This window comes from Pinus tabuliformis, chromosome 5_1, assembly GCF_031772625.1.
Source record: "Pinus tabuliformis cultivar Carrire ecotype Pingquan chromosome 5_1, CPIR1, whole genome shotgun sequence".
Lineage (NCBI taxonomy): Eukaryota > Viridiplantae > Streptophyta > Pinopsida > Pinales > Pinaceae > Pinus > Pinus tabuliformis.
Window position 1 is genome coordinate 474,469,605 of NC_142305.1, and position 21,502 is coordinate 474,491,106.

Sequence of the window (21,502 nt, forward strand, 5' to 3'; positions counted from 1 at the left end):
GCAACAGGAGAAAACGTCTCTTCAAAATCTATCCGTTCTTGCTGCGCATACCCTTTACAAACAAGTCTGGCCTTGTTTCTAATTACTTCTCCATTTTCATTCAATTTATTCTTGAAGACCCATTTTGTTCCTATGACATTCTTATCTTTTGGTCTAGGAACCAGTTCCCAAGTGTTGTTCTTTTCTATCTGCTCAAGTTCTTCATCCATTCCCTTGACCCAACATTCATCTTTGCATGCTTCTTTCACATTTTGTGGTTCAGTGCAAGATAGTAATGCCAAATAGCTTGAAGCGTCTGCAATTCTTCTTCTTGTTTGTATTCCTGCTTCTTTCTGCCCCACAATCTGAGATTCTGGATGATTCTTTTGAACATATCTGGATGGAGTCTTCTCTTCTATTCTTGTCTGCTCCTCTGGTTCTTCTTGAGGTTCTTCTTCTTCATCATTCTGCCTTTGAGGATAGTCTTCATCTTCTTCAATGTCTTCACGATGAATTTGCCTAGGAATGTATCCCTTCTCATCAACCACTACATCAATGCTATCCACAATTCTCCCAAGTCTTTTATTGTAGCCTTTGTATGCTTTGCTATATGGAGAATAACCAAGAAGAATACCTTCATCTGCTCTTGGTTCAAGTTTTCCAAGTTTCTCATCAGTATTCTTAATATAACATTTGCTCCCAAAGATTTTGAAGTGCTTCACCGAAGGAGTCTCACCACTCCAGAGCTCATGAGGTGTTTGAGTGTTGTTTACCCGGACATTTGTTTTGTTAAGAATAATAACAGCAACATGTGCAGCTTCACCCCAGAAAGTTGCAGGAGTACCTGTTTCATCAAGCATAGCACAAGCCATTTGTTGGATTGTTCTGTTCATTCTTTCCACCACCCCATTTTGTTGAGGAGTTCTAGCTGTAGAGAATTCTCTTCTTATCCCATGTTCTTCACAGAAATCAAAAAATTCGTTTGCGGTAAACTCCCCACCTCTGTCAGATCTGAGGCACTTAATTTTGTGTCCTGATTCATTTTCAACCAAGGCTTTGAAGGATTTGAATTTTTTGAATGCTTCATCTTTGTGCTTCATAAGCCCTAACCAAACAAATCTGGAGAAATCGTCAATGAATAATATCAAATATTCTTCTCCTCGTGGTGTCCTTTTTCTAAATGGACCACAAACATCTGTATGGACTAGCTCAAGAGGCATGCTAGCTGATCCTTCCTTCTCTGGAAAGTTAGTTCTGGTTCGCTTTCCAAACTGACAAGATTTGCATATGGTGTTGTCTGGAATTTTGATATCTGGAAGACCACGAACTGCCTGATATTTGCATGCTTTCCTTATTTGTGAAAAACTTAGATGTCCCAACCTCCGATGCCATAGCCAATGTTCATCATCCTTGCTCAGGTAGCATTGTTGTCTTTCCTCAAAGGTATATAGATTATTTGGAGTCCTTCTTCCCTTGAGCACTGTTTCACCTGTATCAAGATCGCGAACACAACATCCATTTGATCTAAATATTACCTCTGTTCCTTGATCGCACATCTGACTGACACTCAGAAGATTATGCTTCAATCCATCAACATATAAAACATTTCCTGCTTTGACCCTCTCTTTCAATGGAGCAATACCTTTTCCTTTTATGGCTGCAGAGATATCGTTTCCAAAAGAAACTTTCTTCCCTTTTTCTAATGCGGTATATGACTCAAGCTTTTCTTTGTCCCCTGTCATATGCTTCGAACAACCGCTGTCAATGTACCATATACTTTCTTGACCTTCTGCATAAAAGGCTATCCCACATCTTTCTGGTTGTGGTTCCTTTATTCTCCATGTTCTGACATTTGAAGTTTGTTCCTTCTGAGTTGTCTTCCGGAACCTGCTCCTGCATTCAGAGTCTTCATGACCAAAGTTATTACAAATAGAGCATTCAACTTCATTTTCAAGAAGCGAAAAGTTGTTATAGGTTCTTTTCATGGTTTCAGTCATTCTCCCTTGCTTTTGAGCTTCTCTAGTCATGATTGTCTTGTAGGCAACACATTGAGCTGCTTTGTGACCGAAGTTATGGCAAGAAAAGCATTGGCCATTAAAGAAACTTCTGCGATAATCACATCTATCATCCAACCGATTGTAGCTTCTATTCACATTCATTCTTGGAGCAAATTGGGAAGATTTTACTTGTGGCTGATTGTAACTTCTGTTTGTCCTTGAGATGGATTGCCCCTTATAGTCTCTGTTTGCAATTCGTCCCTGCTTTCCCTGATGGTCTTCATTGTGCTTTTGCTCATTTCTTCTTGCTGCATCTAGATAAATTTTAGAGGTAGAGGCTTGAGATGTTTCTCCATTATATCCCAGACCTATCATGATCAGAGGAGATCGCTGCACATTGATAATCTCATCCAAGGTTTCAGATCCTTTAACGAATTTGAGATTAATAGCTTTTGTTTTCCCAATCTCTTTTCTAAGACCAACAATTTCACCTTCTAATTTTTCAAGATGTCTTTCCTTTTCATCAATTTGAAATTGTAGAGTATCAATGATCATATTCTTCTCTTCTATACATCTCTTAAGTCTAGTAATTTCTTCATGAAAATAATCCACATCTATAGCATCCATATATTCATCATCTTCAAATGCCATTAACAATTTATATTCATTACCTCGTTCACCTTCATCACTGTTTGATAGACCATCACTATCTTCATGAGTGTAGTAGCTTTTCTTATTTTCACTTTGTTTCTTGTTCCATCTAGCAAGTTCCTTTCCTTTATCCTTATAAGGACATTTTGCAGCATAATGACCTACTCTTCCACAAGCAAAGCATTTAAAAGGCAACTTACCTCTAAACCTTCCAGAACCCCTTTGAAGATTTCTGACAAAGTTTGATTCTTCTTCTTCTTCTGGGACGTGGCTTGCTTCATAATAATCTCCTTTTCCTGATGCCTTGAAAGCAGCTTCTCTTCTGTCTGATGGACCTCCCTTTCTCATTTCATAAGCAGTTAGAATTCCATGTAGCTGAGACATAGTAAGAATTCGTAGATTTTCTTTTTCTTCTATTGCAGATACTTTAGATTCAAACTTGGGGGACAATGATCTTAGAACCTTTTCAACCACAATAGCCTCTTTTATTTCTTCACCCAAATTTTTCATACAATTAACAACTTCATCTACCCGAAGAAAATAGTTAGCCACACTTTCATCATTATACATCTTGAGAGTCTCATATTGAATCCTGAGAGTTTGAAGTTTGGCACGCTTTACCTGTTCATCTCCTTCATAGCTCGTGACAATTTTGTCCCATATCTCTTTTGTGGATTTATAGTGCATTACCTTCATGAATTCTGATTGAGATATGCATCCTAATAGGGTACTGACTGCTTTTGCATTTGTTTCATACTTCTTTTTCTCGTCTGCATCTGTAGGAGTAGCTGAAGGAAAAGCATATCCTGTCTCTACGATGTCCCAAACTTCTGTGTCAAGAGATTGAAGATAGGCAGTAACTCTTACCTTCCAATAATTGAAGTTTGTCCCATCAAAAACCGGTGGCCTGATTGATGCTTCTCTCTCGTAGTTGCTCATGATGAACGATCTCCCTTCAAGCGATCAAGCTTCTTTGAAGGACCTGCTCCGATACCAATTGTTGGAAATAATACTGAAAGGGGGGGGTGAATCAGTATTATCATATCAATAAAAAAAATTCAATGCTCAGAAACATATATGCTACTTTAGTTAAGTGAACCAACGTGTACACGCTACTGTGTCTAAAGAAAACAACGTATAACCAGAAAACTTATAATTCAGTTAGTTTATCTTCAGTTAAGTGCATCAGGTCATCATTCACCATATTAAGAGTAAACAGATGCAGTATAATAGAACAGATCATCACACAAAAGCCACACACATGAACACCATGATATAAGGTGGAAACCCAATGTGGGTGAAAACCACCTGCTGCAAGTTGTCTCTATCTTTCTTTAATAAGAATTTCAGTTTACAATCTTTTGTACTGGTGCAGCCTTATGCCAGTACGCAGGCTACAACCTGCAGATGGCTTCAACCTTCTCTCGTTCTCCAATCTTCCTTGGAAGGGAGCTCCAACCCCCTTTGCTCTTGTGCTAGCTAAGATACTAGTACGTAGGTGATGTCCTACAATCTTCTTTCCTTCAGGTACCACTTTTCATCAATTTTCAGACTGGATACTCCTGAAGCACAACATTACAATCTGAAGACCATGATTCATTCACAAATCATATAAAACAACCAATACTAGCATCATCAATCTTTGAATCACTGAACCACTGAAGCCCTGTCAAACCCAGTCACCAGAACACAGAGCAAACTACAGAACTCTGCAATAACAATCAGATCCAGCTGCAACCCAAAAATCAAGCTCCAAAAGATATACGCTACTACTATAAAGGCAACCCACGTATACACGCGGTTTTACCGAAGACAACCTGCGTACAGATCTAAAAATACTTTTTCATTACTTGCAGCTGTACCAGATTTCAGTTATACCCAGAACATAACATTGCGTCAGTATGCAGATCTAGAAATTCGCATAATCAACCGTATAAAGATAGTTCATTTCAAACCATTTGATCTCGATCTCTCGTTAGATCTTGTTCTCCATCAACCGATGAGATCTCTCCTTAGCTCAGATCAACCAATACACCATCAACCAATAACCTGCATACTGGATCTAATACTTCATCAGATATTCAAGACATTTCAAATGCATTTGCCTAATGATCTTCTTCTCCTTATATAGCCTTAGGCCTTGCTCAATACCAAGAGCCAAAACCGTAGAGATCCAATACCATCAACTTAAAAACTAGGGATCAACACGTCTGTCGAGATACTTTGGTCCAAAGACATAGGCTCAAGTACCGAGGACTAACAACCACGGACCAAAAGGAAGCTTCCCGACATATACGCCCTTTTCTGTTCATGCATCTGCGTGTATACGTGCCTTCGAATATAGCTCTCCTGCGTATACGCGACTTAGTATGCAGATCACCAGCGTGTATACGCAACTTGGACTTAATTAACCTGTGTGTATGAGATTTCTCTTCATTCTGTAGTCTGAACGGAGATTTGTCATCAAAGAAAGTTGCCATCAAGGACAACACCTATATCGTAACACCACACCTGTGCCAAAATGCCAACACTTTTGGTAGAGTAACTTTGCAATTGTAAAATAATTTTGAATGTTTGTTGCACTTGAATGGAAATGTTATTGTAAGGGGTCCATGATTGGCTACACCGGACACCCGAATATTTTGGTCCAAGTTGATTTCCCAAAGTGCTTTCTAAGCCTACCTAAATCAAATCTGCATGGATTAATGTGATAACATATGTAATCATGTAGAATGCATCCTTCCTGTGTATATGGTGTTCATTTTTGTAGCATTGGGAGGTATTCTTGCATGCTAAGGGTCCTTCAAAATCAAAAAAATAAATTATCAATATTAAAAGAAAAATTCAATTTTTATATTTATTTGTGTAAGCTCCACGAAGCCTAAGTCGGTCCCATCATTAGAAGTTACCCTTGGTCACAAGGGCACTCATTTAACCACTATATATATATGACAATTTGACCTCCCCACTTGGCATGAATTCGAATCTTACAAGACAAAATATTTTATGTTCATTTAAGTGAAGGAGACAAGACGCAAAAATATGAGTTTTTGGGAAGACCTTTATGGGAAGGCCAAATTTCTGGGTAGGTAGTTTGCTCAGGCTTGACTCGTACTTGTAATTGAAAAATTGGCACATATTTCTAGGAAAATTATATTGTAAAATTTGGTGAAGATTGTATTTTTCTTGGTAGAAAAGTTGGTTTGGTTTTTCAAGGGGTTGGGTATTTCCAATGAAATCGTGTCTTTTATTGTCTTGGGTTGTCTCTTTATGATCGTATGGTTATTACGTTATAGTTGTGATATTTCTATGTATAATTACTTAATGATATAAATGGCATAAAACAAATTATGAATAGAAATCATTGGAAGTAATTATGAGATTAGAAAATTCAGTTTTTACTATAAGAAAAAATTAACATAGTATCAAAACCTAGGTGAAGGAGTAGCCACAAGAAGAAAAGCGTTGGATAATTTTAAATTAGTCCTAAAGAAAGATGGTTATCAAACATTTGATTCCTTGTGGTTTAGATAATGCCTCCAAACCTCATAATTGAAGACACATTGGAAGGTGGAATCAACTATCGTGGAAAACTACTTTTCATCTTGGAGGAAAATGGCTTTCTAGGTTAGGTGGAAAAATATATTCCACAACCAAAGGGATTTGAGTAAAAGGAAAAGTTCAAAAAGAGAGAGGAAAAAGAAAAGACGATTATTTTATACCCTATAAGATACCACATAATTCGTGATGTTAAAGTAATAAAGAGTGGCAAATAAATGTACAATTCCCTAACAAAGTTATATGCGAGAAATAATAATAATAGGAAATTAGCCTTGAAGCATTGTCTTTGCAATATTAAAATGACTAAATCAGATTCTATCACATCTTATCTTAATTAAATAACTCAAATCAAAGATGAACTTATCACCACTCATCAGAAAATTGAATATTCAAAATTAGTTACAGTTTCTCTATGTGGCTTTCGTTCGCCATGGAAACCATTCATTCAAGGAGTTTACGCACGTGGAAAAATACCATCATTTGATGATCTATGGGATTTTTTTATTCAAGAAGAAATTAGGTTGCGAAATAAAAATGAACCTAAAAAAAAGAGACTCAAGCCCTTCGTGCTAACAAAATGAAAGCAGGGAACCATAGAAAATTTAAGAGAAACTTTGGAAAATTTGACAACGGGAACATTGTAAAATTTGATGAAAGAACTCCAAATAGATCAAATAAAAAGAAGAAAGACATATCAAATTTCAAATGCTTCATTTGCATAGAAAGGTGAATATTCCAAAGGAAAATTCTCTTAAGAAGTTAAAAATATTTAATGCCTAGGCTAAGGTCATGACCAAAAGAGTTTTATATATTTTTATGAAGAGTCATATTCAAATACATCCGTCATTATGACAAGATCATTAAAATTTTCTTATGAAGGAGAATTTCTTGTTAAAGAAGAATTTGTTCCAAGACATTACCTCACTCGCAAAGAGGTAGTCTTGACTTTTGTACCATTGAGAAGTTATCTTGCATGCTTAGGATCCTTCAAAATCGATAAAAGAAATTATAAATATTTAAAGGAAAATTCAGTTTTATTATTTGTTTATGTATACTCCAATAAGCATAACTCAAGCCCACCATTAGAGGTGACCCTTTCTCAAAATCACTCTCATTTGACCACTATATATAAGAAAAATTAACCTCCAAACTTGACACTATTTTGAATCTCGCAAGAAAGATATCTTCTGCTCATTTAAGTGAAAGAGACAAGCTGCAAAAAGCCAAGTTTCTGAAATAGCCAAAAAAACATTGTTTTTGACATGAAAAGTTGAGTTTCTAAAGATGGTCGAGCTTTTGGGTGGACTGATTTTCTAGTAAGAATTTTGACTAGGTTTGAATCAAATCACTGTTTGGAAAATTAGCACAAATTTCTAGAAAAATTATATAATAAACTTTGATCAATAATGAATTATCACTACAAGGAAATTTATTTCGGTTATTCCCAATGTAATATTTTGTCCCTTATTGTGTTGTTTTGTTTCTTTAGGATCCTAGTTTTATTGCAATATAGTTGAGATTTTTCTTTGTAAAATTACTTACTGATATAAATGACATAAGTCAAATTAAGAATTCAAATCATTGGACCTAGTTATCATATTAGACAAATAAATTCCTACTATAAGAAAAAATAAGCATATGGATGATGTGACGTTAAGTTGTGGAATTAAATGAAGATGGAAATTAGACGTATATCTGTGCTTGATGTGCAATTAGAGAAATTGCATATTTGATTAAGTGTACTTGGAGAAATTTTTTTTTGATAAAGAGAGGAATGTGAGATGGAAAAACCTTACAATGTAAAAGAACATGCTAGTTAAAGTTTAACATTTTAATGAACTGCGTATTAGAAAGGGATTCACAAAGAATTAATGACTATAAGGGATAGTACCTATCTATCTCAGTAAACACATTTATATTTGTATAGACATCAATGATAAATTTTTTGCAGTGAAAGATTTTGTGTGCAGGTGTGTTAGGAAGACTAACCCCTCTTGCGGAAAAAATGGATCTCCCTAAATCTCAACTAGAATTTCAACAAAATGCTAAGTGATCTCTCTCATATTGTTTGTTTCAATCAATCATAAGCTAAGGAAAGATAAAATCATCTCACAAAAAGATAGAAAAGAAAGGTAAACACCTTATAATTCAGCCTCTTCGAGGGGTCAACCTCCTTTACATTACAAAAATGAACAATTATTGGATGGTACACATGATAAGACCTTTCTATATATAGAAGTCTAAGGGGTCATAATATAATCAAAGCTGACATAATAATAATAATGTAAGGGAAAAATAATAACAATAGTGGGCTTCTATGGGGCACAATAATAACAATATGGGGACTACATTGACACAACAATATAATAAGGGGGTTTTACTAATAATGATAAGAGGTTACACTAGTAGTATAGGGACCTAACATGACCCTATCCTTCAAAAAGTGTTGTCCTCAACGCTTGAGTAGTTCTTGATGCTTCTGTATAAAATTCCTTTCCTCCCATGTGGAATATTCAGCGGATAAGTTCTTCCACTTGATGAGATACTCTGAAATTGATCGATTTCATAGCTGCCAGGGTCTTTTTTCTGTGACTGCTCCAATTTCCAATATGATTTTTCCTTCCTCGTCAAGTTTTGGCAATATTGTTTGAACTGGGATCTTCTGCAACTTTTGAATGAGTGGCCACACTTCTTCATCCTTTTTCCATTCATCCCTTGCTTTCTTTATCCAACCTAGTTGGATAATATAAATAGCACGAAACAATGCTTCCACATCCTCATCCTTTCTTGAGAGTGCATCTGCAACAACATTTTTCTTCCCTTTTTGGTAGATGATTTCAAAGTCATAACCCAACATATTTGTGACCCATTTTTTTTGTTATTCTAAAGATAATCTTTGTTCTAAAAGGTATTTAAGACTATCATGATCCATTTTTACCTTGAAGTGTCTTCCATTAGGTAAGGTTTCCATTTCTTAAGTGAATGTAGTATTACCAACATTTACTTCTCATAAATAGCGTGCTTGAGATGTAGCCGTAAAAATACCCAATAACCTACAACAAAACTTCTTTCACTCCGATGTTGATCTACCTATTCCTTCATTTGATTCTACACCAAAGTGGTGTTATCCTTTAAAAGTTGGAGAACTTGTTGTTGATGCTTGATGTGAAATATCACTGCTTGAATCTTTTTCTTCTTGATATGTCCTTCTATCTTGAGAGTTTGAGGAGTGGAAATTTCTTCCAATGCATTACAAGATATGGTCAGATTCATTTCTTGATGCTCGATGTGATCTTTCACTTCTTGAACATTTTTCTTCTTGGTATGTCCTTCTATATTGATAGTTTGAGGAGTGGTAATTCCGACCAATGCATTACAAGATATGGTCGAATTCATTTCTTCTTTCTCGATGTGATTTTTCACTTCTTGAACCTTTTTCTTCTTGATATTTCCTTCTATCGTGAGAGTTTTAGGAGTGGTAGTTCTTTCCAATGCTTTAAAAGATATGGTCAGATTCATTTCTTCTTTCTCTAGGGTTGGTTCCTAGTGTATATCCTCTTCTTTTGATGTTTCTTGATCCTTCCCATCAAAATTCCTCATATATATCTTTTGAACATGTTGGGCCTTCAATCCAACATTAGATTCTATGAAATGATGATTAAAATTTCTTTTGTTCTCATCATGAGTCTCCTCTACTACCTTTTCTCCATTAGGAGGCCTTTCTTGTAGTAGCTTTGTCCTACCTTCCTTCAAACCTTCCATTTATTTCTTCAAATATTCCATTTATTTCTTCCAATATGCTTTCATACCATCGATATCATCTTCCATGGAATATATAGAATTATTTATCTTAGCTTCAATCGCATTCCTCAAGTCACCCATCGAATTTTGATTACTAGGTACTTCTATTTTCTTTATTTGAGGCATTCCTTTTCTTGCTTTTAGCAGCTTGATTTTGAATCTGTTGTATCTCTGAAATTTCGAATCTTCAAGGTATGAAATTATGACCCGATCTACCCCTCTTTGTCCTCTTTCCCATGCCACTAGTCTGATTTATATTGGATTCTTGAATAAATAGTATGCCCAATCTCCTGCGATGACCTAATTATAGACTAGTTCGGTAGAGTGAACTTGTACGACAAGCCACGTGTCATTATTTCTACCTTCAGATCTGAAACATATACACAGAAAACTACAGTTCATCCTCTTTTTGTAATTTCTTACGAAATTTCAATCTGATGCTCAGAGTGAAAGTTATAATGATTTTCCTATGGCCACCTGTTTAGAATGTAATTCGTGAGTCTGCTAAAACCCTAACTTCTTTGGATTATATCTCCGCAAATATAGCGAGACCCAAGGTTCAGATTGATTTCTTCTCAAATGGTGTTTTTTTTAGCTTCTAAAACTTTGTAGCAAAAAAGTTATAGTGAAAATTCCATGACGACCTATTTGGAGCAGCGAAACATTAGAATCCAAAGCTCTGATACCAAATGTTATGAAACCAGCTCACAAAGAGATAGAAAATAAAGATGAATGCCTTAGAATTCAAACTCATCGAGGGGGAAACCTCCTTTACATTACATAAATGAACAATTCTTGGATGATACAAATGAAAAGACCTCCTTTCTATATATAGGAGTCTAAGGGGTCATAATACAATCAGAGCCGACATAACAATAATAATGTAATGACACAATAATAATAATAGTGGGATTCTATGGGGCACAATAATAACAATATTGGGACTACATAGTAACAACAATATAATAAGGGGGTTTTACTAATAAAAATAAGGGGTTACACTAGTAGTATAGGGGCCTAACAAATCTCCCTACATCGCAACTGGAATTTGGATAAAATGGTAAGTGATCTCTCTCACATTGTTTGTTTCAATCAATCATAAGCTAAGGAAAGGTAGCAGTTCTTTCTTGTTTGTTACTAGATTTCGTTTGAGATTTAGGGAGGTCTGTCTTGTTCACAAGAGGGATTATATTTGTTAGGCAGACTAATCCCTCTTGCAAACAAGATGGACCTGCCTAAATCTCAAATGAAATCTAGTAATAAACAAGAAAGAACTTCAACCTTTCTTTAGATTATGATTTATTGAAATATGTCAGAAAGATCACTTACAATTTTATCGAAATGCACGTTGAAGTCCCTTTTAGTGCCCTCGATAGTTAGCTTCCCCTTGATTCCTTAGAGGTCATTCCACTGCTTTCCATAACTTCTCCATGATGTCTCAAAGGAGATCTATATATACATAAACTTACAATGGATGAAAGCATCTAATATATAGAATGAAAGATAAATGAACTACTTAAATCAACATATATCATAAATTGAATCAATAACCAATCATAACCTATGTGGGTGATCAAGGAATCCCACAAATGACATCAAAGAAGACATGATTATGAAAGGAGAAATTAGTTTTGTTAAGTAAAATGGAGAACAAATTTACAACTCACACCATTCATGTTACAGGCCCCTTCTCACACTCTTGAACCCTCTACTTTGATGAAAAACCTCCTAGACTTATTTCTGCAGCATAAGCGTACCATGAATGGTCCTCCTCAATCCTATGGCCTATGTTGGATTTATAGACCAAGAGGAGGCGATTTGGGATCTTTTCATAAGAGATGAGATGACAAAAATGGTGGGATAGGGGTTCCACAAAGAGAGGGAAGTAGCACCATGATGGGATGGATCAGTGTTGAATAGCCATCCATTCAAAGCTTGTTAGTTGGGAAATATCTGACTAGCAATTCATCTAGACTATAATTTTTATTTTTACTTGCATTAAGTCATGTGCACAGGCCATAGTGTCAAACATAGAAAACTTTTACACAATTTCTAATGGTCTCTTATGCGTATGTGAAAAAATGGACCACGGAACTCTGTAAGAAGCCAAAACTAGTTTTTTGAGCCTTGAGATCCAGGAATTTCATTCTCTTTGAGATAATTTGGGTTATATCCTTGAAGGGGAATGCTTTGGAACACATTTATGGATATCAAAATATCCAAACTGATGTTTATTTACCTATTACGATAAAATGATGTGTAAAAAATTCCCCCCTAAAGTGCAATGTCATAAAATATGTTTCATGACTAAAGTGCTTTATCATGCTAAGGTTCGAGTTAGAGACTATAGTCAGAGACCTTGAATAATCAGTCAAATTCTACAATGCAATATACAATCATCAATGAGGTAGGCATTACATTACTTAGATCATAAATGTCTTAGAGAAACATTATGGAAATAAATATGAAGATCCATGTCAATAGACTACATAATATGGACATAACCATCAATGGATGTATGTTTTAAATTATCAATATTTAATAACTTCATGAAGCCTCGATGGATGAAACTAGATCCAAGGTCTTGATCTACATCTCTCCATCTGTAGTATGAATCTAACCATGCGAGTGAATGTATAATAGTCGAACATGGTATAAACCACTTGATTACCGGTCAATGATGTCAACTGTTAATCAGCATAAGAGAAACCACCAATAATAAAATGGTTCTCAAGGTACTTCTAATACAATCTATGAAGTGTGAATAGATTTTTTAATGTCGAACACTCACAGAATCATTCAATTGAAGGTAAATTATGAGAGTCGATTGTCGAAGGTAAGAAACATGCCATTAAGGTATGCAGGCTCCAAGGTACTGAAGGTTTCTAGATCAACTTCCTAGATAATGAGTTGAATTCGATAGGAAGCGACCCATCGCAGGAGGGACTACGACATGAAAATCGTGTCAAGTTTTGAAGAACAATAGTTTTGAGTAATCGAGGATTGACTCAAGGATGATCAATGTTATTGAAGACTTATGAATGGAAAAGTAATTTTACTCAGGTTGGAATTCCCTTGAACATATTGGCGACATGACATTCTAGCTTACAACATTTGACTCAAAAATGATACCCAAACGAAATGAAGACTTTCAATGAGGTATGGTGAACTGAGAGGAAAATGGATTTCCCAACTTGGACACAAAACTGATAGAGTGTCATGTTCAAGAGTGAAATACATCCTTTTGCAATACAAAAAAAAGGTTCTTTCCAAATTTCTCCCCACCATTACTCGAAAGTACCTCTCTATTTTTGGAAATCTTGAGGAGCATAACATATACTTGTCCTTTAAGCACATCCTTCAGATGATTCCTTCGAAGTATTTTTAACGAACCCTAGGAAGGAGTGGTTTCGCCTCGTCATGATTGATGAGTCCTACACTCTTTAAGTTTTAGGAGTCTAGTGAAGGGGTAACTCGATGTCATTTTCATGTTTAAAGAATTTGAAAAGACAGAAAAAACACCTCATTCATTTTTTTAGAGGTAAATTTTTAATGATCCTTGAGAAAGTAAAGCTTGGTGTTTTCCATTTTTAGAGATTCCGGAGAAAAACATAAGTAGACTATGAAATGTCCTTTTTCATACATTTAGCCCCTCAAGCCCATAAAAAGGGTAAAATAATGCATGAGATAACTCTATTGGACATGATTATTCAACGTATACCTTTTTCATAATTTTTCTACTTAAGTCTATAAAATGGGTAAACTTATATTGAATAGTCGATTGTTCATCTACTTGTACGAGTTCAAATAGTCAAGTACTTGACCATATTTTCATGTTTAGGGAGTCTGAAAAAGGCATAAAAAAAACTCCTTTTTTTTGCTTTTTGTAAGTTTTTAACGAGTTCAAAAAAGTGATAAAAATATACTCAATGCCAAGATGATTCATTTACATAAATAACCTATGATTTGCACACTTAAAATAAAAAATAATCACTGCAGAAAAATATGGCAAAAAAAATTGAAATTTTGGATTTCAGAGGCTAATATGAAAAAATATTATTATAATGGGCCTAAAAACTTTTAAAATCCAAAAAGGTAAAAAAAAAATACCACTTGTGTTTTTTACCATTTGAGAATGATAGAGTGCAGTTTCACCAAGAACTTCAGAGGCAGATTCTAGGCAAACTATTGGACCAAATCACGAGCTATTTTCTCTAGGTAAACCATCTCTTTCATATATTCATTTTCATTATTTTTACTTCACATTTTAGCTTGTATTTTGATTTTTGGGGTTGTTTATCAAATTAAAAGTCACCCTTGGTGTGTGTTGTTCATCAGGCTTGCACACACCTTCTAAGTTTGTAACACAGAAAAATGGGATGTCCGTAGTTTCTAGCACTAGAACTGTGCAAATTCGTACTAGTTTCCATCAGTGGATGCAAAGAGCACTGCAGGATTTGAAACATTAATTAGAAACACCCAAATGTTTGACAAAAAATTACCACAACTTCTTATAATGATCCTCCGCATTTATTTCCATGGTTTTGAGCTACAAAAATGGAATGGAGAGAGTGTCAATGTGAAGAAGAGGATATAGCTACGTTGAACCATCCAAAAAAATACATGCATTGAGAAACTGTGGCCTGTATATTTTTTTCACAATTCCAGGTATGAAGGTCCACCTAGACTTATTGGAGTGGATTGTGAGAAAGTGGAATGTACAGGAAGAATGCTTCGTGATTGGAGACCATAGACTCACTATCAATGTTGATGACATTTATTTATTTTCTAGGCTTTCACGTTGTTGAGTGGACATTTATCTGTATGGACATAGATGAGGTGGTGTAACAACTGCCACCTATCTAGTGCACCATTTCTTTCAAGGAGTTTATATAAAATCCATTGACATGATTCCTTTGAGAGGTGTCGACGTCATTGCTACATGACTATGTGGATGTGTAGTTCTTCAATTTCTTTCCAAGGCTCATATCCAGATCTCCATAGAGTCCTTACAACCTAAAATATTCAACTGGTGTGAAGGAGTAGTTTCCAACCTAAAAGGGAAACTAAATAGAGTGAAAATCGACAAGCTCAAGAATTTTTGGTATGGTTCCTTTGTAATCTCGTTTTCTCTAGAGAGGATCCTGCTTCTCGCTCCATAGGTAGCCATAGATGGAGGAGGACCATGATATCCTTAGATGTTGAAGTGGGTCACATTGATCGTACAAAATAGAGGTGGCAAAGGGCAGAAAATTTGATATACTCCTAATTTCTTTGGATGCTTGGAACGTCAAATCATCATGATTGAAGACTTTCGATATGAAGGAATGGATTGCAGTGGTGATCTAGATATGCCAATACTAGTTAGGATGTAGTGGGGTGACCTAGGTAAAAAATACTTCACACCTTGGTTGTTTTCGAATTTTTCAATTTTTATTTTTATTTTTTGACATAAAAAATAATTCTCTGAAATGATCATGCAGATGTCATCCTGGTGAGACTAGGAGGACTATGCAGATTTGACAGGCACGGTGAGAAGCTAGTACCTCTCGCAATATATAATCCCAATGAAACAAAAGAATTGACTGAGTTGGGGCACAACCTGGAGAGGTTGACCTTAGACATCCTAGATGTTGGGATTGATGACCTACTTCTCTTCTATCATAGGCATACGGTGGGGGTTCCTAGACCGATTAGTCGCTTGCTATGAGGAGTAGCTCACACTATTGTCTTTTACCATGATCATCATGCGTAGCTACTAGTATTAGGGCTATACTTTTTTTTGTTTTGATGATGCACTGACATGTTTGGATAATAAAGGCGACAGGGCCTCATGTCTTTGGATGGCATTTTTCTAAAAAACACACTTTTTATAGGCATTTGACTAATGAAAACTACTTCTATTTCATTTTATTTTGTATAATAAATGGATGAATATTTCTTTTGATTTATTATAGATGTTTTATAAATGCCAATTTAACAAACAATTATCCAATGCATCAATTAATTTGTTTAAACGTCTCAGAATGTGTTAATATTTGATGTAATCAAAGTCACTCTCCGAGAGACGAACCCACAAAAACACTGTTAACATTGGAGCACTTCTTATTGGATAGGAATCGTTTTAATGTAATACTATCAGTTGAGAATCTAACCAAATGATCAATCGATGAATGCCAAATGAAAAGGAATCATATATTATTTCAATCACTACATTATACTCTATGATGTTATTCATTGTTTGGCCAACATATCCATTGAATAGAATCTATCTCATATTTGCATAAATAAATGAGTCGGGCTATTGAAGAGAAATTATGAGTAATATGACTAGCTCCATCAGCAAAGGCAATGCAAGTTTGAGGGAGCACTGAGTTTTGCAAATAAAGTGTAGCAAAAGATAAGTAGGAGAAGTAGAAGAAAATCATCAAAAGCTACTCAAAATATCCACACATAAAATATCATATCACAATATGAATATTCTCCACTGACCGATTTAGGCATAATATTTTTTAGGTAGAGACCATTTATGGGCTTTCCTAAAGAAATGTTGTCATATTCAAGTAGCGCATAGGCCCCATTTTCTAGTACATGTTTTACAAAATAAGGGCCATGCCACATCGGATCACATTTACCATTACGTAATTTATCGTGTTGTTGATCATAGACCAAGATTATATCCCCTTCTGAATATGAATGAGGTTTTACATTTTGATCATACTATGGCCTAACTTGTTTCTTTTGAGTCTTGCTAGCTAATGCAAACTCAGAGTGAGTTACATCTAGTTGTGTTAAGTACATAAAAAAATCCTCTTCTGCATAATTCATTGGTAATAATTCAATTTCCAGTTTCAAAGATGGTATTTCACATTCAATTGGCAATGTTGCATCGAGACCCTAAACTAACTTGAAGGAAGCAAAACTAGTCCATGTTTTTATTGAGGCATGATATGCCCACAAGGCTAAAAAAGGAATTAGATGCCAATTTCGTTTATTATCTATGAAAAATTGTTTAATAATGGTGGTCAAGAGCTTGTTAACAATTTCTACTTGGCCATTTTCTTGTGGTTATTATGTAGTGGAACTATCATGACGCATGCCTAGCTTCGCAGTAAGTCAATCATAATAAATTTTCAAAAATTGCTACCATAGTCCATGACGATGGCTTCTGGAACCTGAAACCTAGAAATCAGATGATTGAATATGAAAATGGCTATTGTTTTTCCATCATCCTTATATTATTCATCTTCTTGACCCATTTCATAAAATAATCTACCACTAGGATAATGTACCCATGCCCCTCGGTTGAGTGAGGGTTACCTGTAAGGAAATTGATGCCCCATTTAGCAAAATGACCAATAGCAATGATTGGGTGAAGAGGAGATGGAGGTGCACACATTTTGTAATCATAGGTTTGTAAATTGTGGCATTTTTTGACTACGATTATACAATATTTGAACATCGAAGGCCAAAAATATCTAACACGTAGGATATATTGGGCAGTGGCAAACCCTGACATATAACTGCCACAAGCTCCAAAATGGAAGTCATTCAATGAATTTTCGACCTCCTCATGAGTCAAACATTGTTTGAATATGGAATCAACACCATGATGATAAAGTGTATCCTCAAAAATAGTGTATCACTAACAATAGTGTATTGTTGGGATTGTATTGAATATGACGACGATTGGTTCGAATCAATTCTGGCCAAAAATTTTGGGTTTGAAGATACATGATGATATCTCTATAATAGGGGTCTAAGGTATTGATAAGAAAGAGGGATTCATCTGGGAAAAAATCATTTTCCACAATTTTCGTCTCAATATAGGGAAAGTCACCTAATAATTCAATGAATACTAATGATTTCTTAGATTTAGAATTTATGAATTCCAAATCAAATTCTTGCAGGGTAACTATCCATTTAAAATACTTCCCCCTATCAATTGTCTCATAATAATGTAAACGATGGGTTTGCAATCAGAAATCACTATTTTTTTATGCAATAGGATGTAGTGATGAAATCGTTGAACAACTTGAATGACTACCAAGGAAAATTTCTCCATATGTATATATTTGACTTCAGTTTTTGTAGGATTTCTACTCAAGTAATATTTCACATGCTCTTCATGCAATTCATCTTCTTGAACTAAAACCATACCAATGGTGACATCGAATGTAGCTAAATAGAAAAAGTAGTCTCACTGATAATCAGGAGGATGAAATAATGGTGTATGGGTCAATGCATTTTTAACTGCATCAAATTCTTCTTCAGAAACTTCATCCCATATAAATGAGATGCCCCTTTTCAATACTCAAGTAAAATCTTTAGTTATCTTAGAGTAGTTTTGGATGAATGAACATAGAAAGTTTCCTTTACCTTGCAAAATTTGGAATTCAAAGAGGTTGGAAGGAGCATGAAATTTCAGAATAGCTTCTACCTTCATCAGATCAACATGAATCCCTTCCTTTGAAACGAAAAATACCAGTACTTGACTAGATTTCACAAAAAAACACATTTGTGAGGGTTCAATCGTATATTGTATTGTCGAAACCTAATAAATATAGCTTTGAAATGCATTGGATAATCCTCCCGTTTCAGCAAATGAGTATGTAAGTCATCCAATTAAGGCTGTACAATATGCTTGATATCATGAAATGCACAATACATAGCACATTGGAAGGTTACATCGACATCCTTGAATCTGAATGGTAGTTTTTGATAAGAAAACGTCTCCCATGGAAAAATGAACATAGTTTTATGCTAATCACTTGGGAGTAGTTTGATTTGGTTCTAGCTAGAAAATTCATCCATGAATGAAAATATTTCGCTGTCAGCACAATCGACAATGATTTGATCGATATAGGGTGTAGAATAGTTTCCTTTCGGAAAAACCTTGCTAATGTTCCTATAATCTACGCATAGTTTGATGGTTCCCACCTATTTGTTAATAGATACAATATTGGAAACCCAATCAGTCAAGGGAACCTGTAAATAAAACCTACTTTAAGCAATTTTTCGACCTTAACTTTAATCAAAGAAACCTTTCATGGATGCACTATACATAATCATTGTCTGATAGCTTTCATGTCCAGGCAAGCCTTAATCTCGTGAGCAACAATACTAGGATCAATTCCTAGAATTTCTTCATAGGACTAGGAAAAAATGTCATGAAATTCTTGAAATAGGGCTTTGTATGTTTGAATTTCTTTAAGGGAGCATGAAGCACCTATGTGAATTTTCTCGATATTCCTATTTTAACTGGGATATGAGTGGAAATTTTCATATATATGTCCCCCATATTCTTTTCATATTCATCTGGAAGAACCAACGTGGGCCATTCTGGATTATCTACGATCTGAGTCAAAATAATAGTTGAAAAACTACTCATGATTTTATCAATGTTAGGGAGAAAATATCAATGATGATGATAATTGACCCCATGGAATTTCATCTGAAGCCATGACTTCCATAATACTCTCATCAGTTGGAAATTTTTTGTCAAAAGGATCAGGAAGTGAAATTGGTTCCAACCAAGGTAATCACAAATAATCATTATTGATCACATTCATTTGATCAATTTTAAAATATGGTGGATTGGAAAATTATTGAACTGCCTGGTAAGCCAACTGAGGTAGGATCAAAGGTATCTCATTTCCATAGGAGGTGAATTTAGATTCTAAAGGCACTATTCACAAATTAGAAGATTCCATAGTGCTTGATGTGATCATGTTAACCAGGGAACCATTAAAAGTAAAGTTCAGTGGAAGGAGTGAAAATTTTCCCATAACTAATGAATCCTTAAGCAAACCAACACCAATATCCTCGTAAGGATTAATCTTTTTTCCGATGGAAGGTATGCTACCGGTGGAGTTATGATCAAAAGCATAATAAGACAAGTATTCTACTTTTACTATTCTTCCTTGATGGGGAAAATGTATCATGTGAAAAAGAAATGACACCACTGCAGTCATACATAAGTCCAACTTCAACCAAGAAAGAGGTTGAAATCAAGTTGGGCATCAAGAACTTCAGCTTTGATTGTGACCCTCTTATGTTGTAACTATATGGGTAGATCATTTAGGATTCCATAAGGATGAAAACCTCTTCCATCTAAGTCTTTCAGAGTGGTAGGTGAACAATTGATAGCTGGAGAACCTAAAGCTTTCCAATGGTAATAAACATGATACACGTAGAGGCTCCTTCATCAATAACTGCATGAAACACTCCTTTGGTTTTGACAAAAGCTGGAATTTCTAATGTGAGTTGATGTAAGAGTGTAGGTATATGAATTTCAAGATCAAATATAATAAGATTTGAATATTAAGGATAAATTTCTCTAATATTTGAAAACAATAACTTTCTTTGTGTTGGACATGTTTGCAGCACTTTAAGAGCTGACATTGTTGAATGAGACATAGTCAAGTCTTCAATAATTTTATTTTTTTGAGAAGCTCTAACATGTGGGTTGAAAGATGATTTTCGACGAACACCTTTGTGAGGTGGTCAAAAAATGATATCATGGTTTGGTTTCTCAATATACAATTATTCAGATTGAGGAGGAGGAATTGAACTAGAAGGTTGACTAGATGGACTGGACTCATTCCCATTGAAAACATGACCCTCAGATCCATTATATTTTATCTTATTTCTACCATAACTTGTTGCGAAGACATCATCATGATATCATCTGATGTGCAAGAAGAAGATGGGTTATGTGAAACCATTTTTCTTTCGTGAGAAGGAAAGGGATCATTTAAAACAATAGGAGTTGGACAACCTTTTATGAATTTAGTAACCTCTGCCTGATGCGAGCATTCCTTCACATAATGATCTTCACTAGATATGAGGCAAGGATAATGAGGTTTTTGTTTCTTGTCGATAGGTTAATTTTTAACGGGTTTTTCATTATGAGAAACATTTTGTTTTGTTTTATCTTTCCCTTTCTTTTTACCCTTCGACGATTGATTTTTATCAGTAGATGATTATACAACATTAATTTCAGAAAGATTTTCTGGAGAAAGGATTTCGGTGAGAAAATATTGTATAGCCAAAGTCTGAGTGATTTTAGAATTTTTATTTTTACCCTTTGAATTTTGGCTGGAAAAATCTATTACATCATCAACAATGTTAGATCTTGTAGGAGTTGAATCTATTTGATGATTTAAAATTGTTGGGTGATATAGATTTGGGAATCCCTTGTACAATGTGCCATATTGGGTATTGACTAAGTATAAATACCGGGCACTAGCAATTACATGCTCTTCTATCATAACACCTCCCTTAGAAGCATCATTGGTAATATCGGGAAGAAATGATTTTGTAAACCATTTAGCTAAAATCTGATCTGGAATAAAAACATTGACTAATCGAAAGAGACATCTCCATTCAGGTATATGATGAGAAATGTAAGTGGATTTTGAAGTTGTTAGAGAATTCAACAATTCATTACCAGTTTCATATAGAATCAATAGCTGGAAGTGTGTCGAAAAATTCTTTCTAGAGAGTTGAAA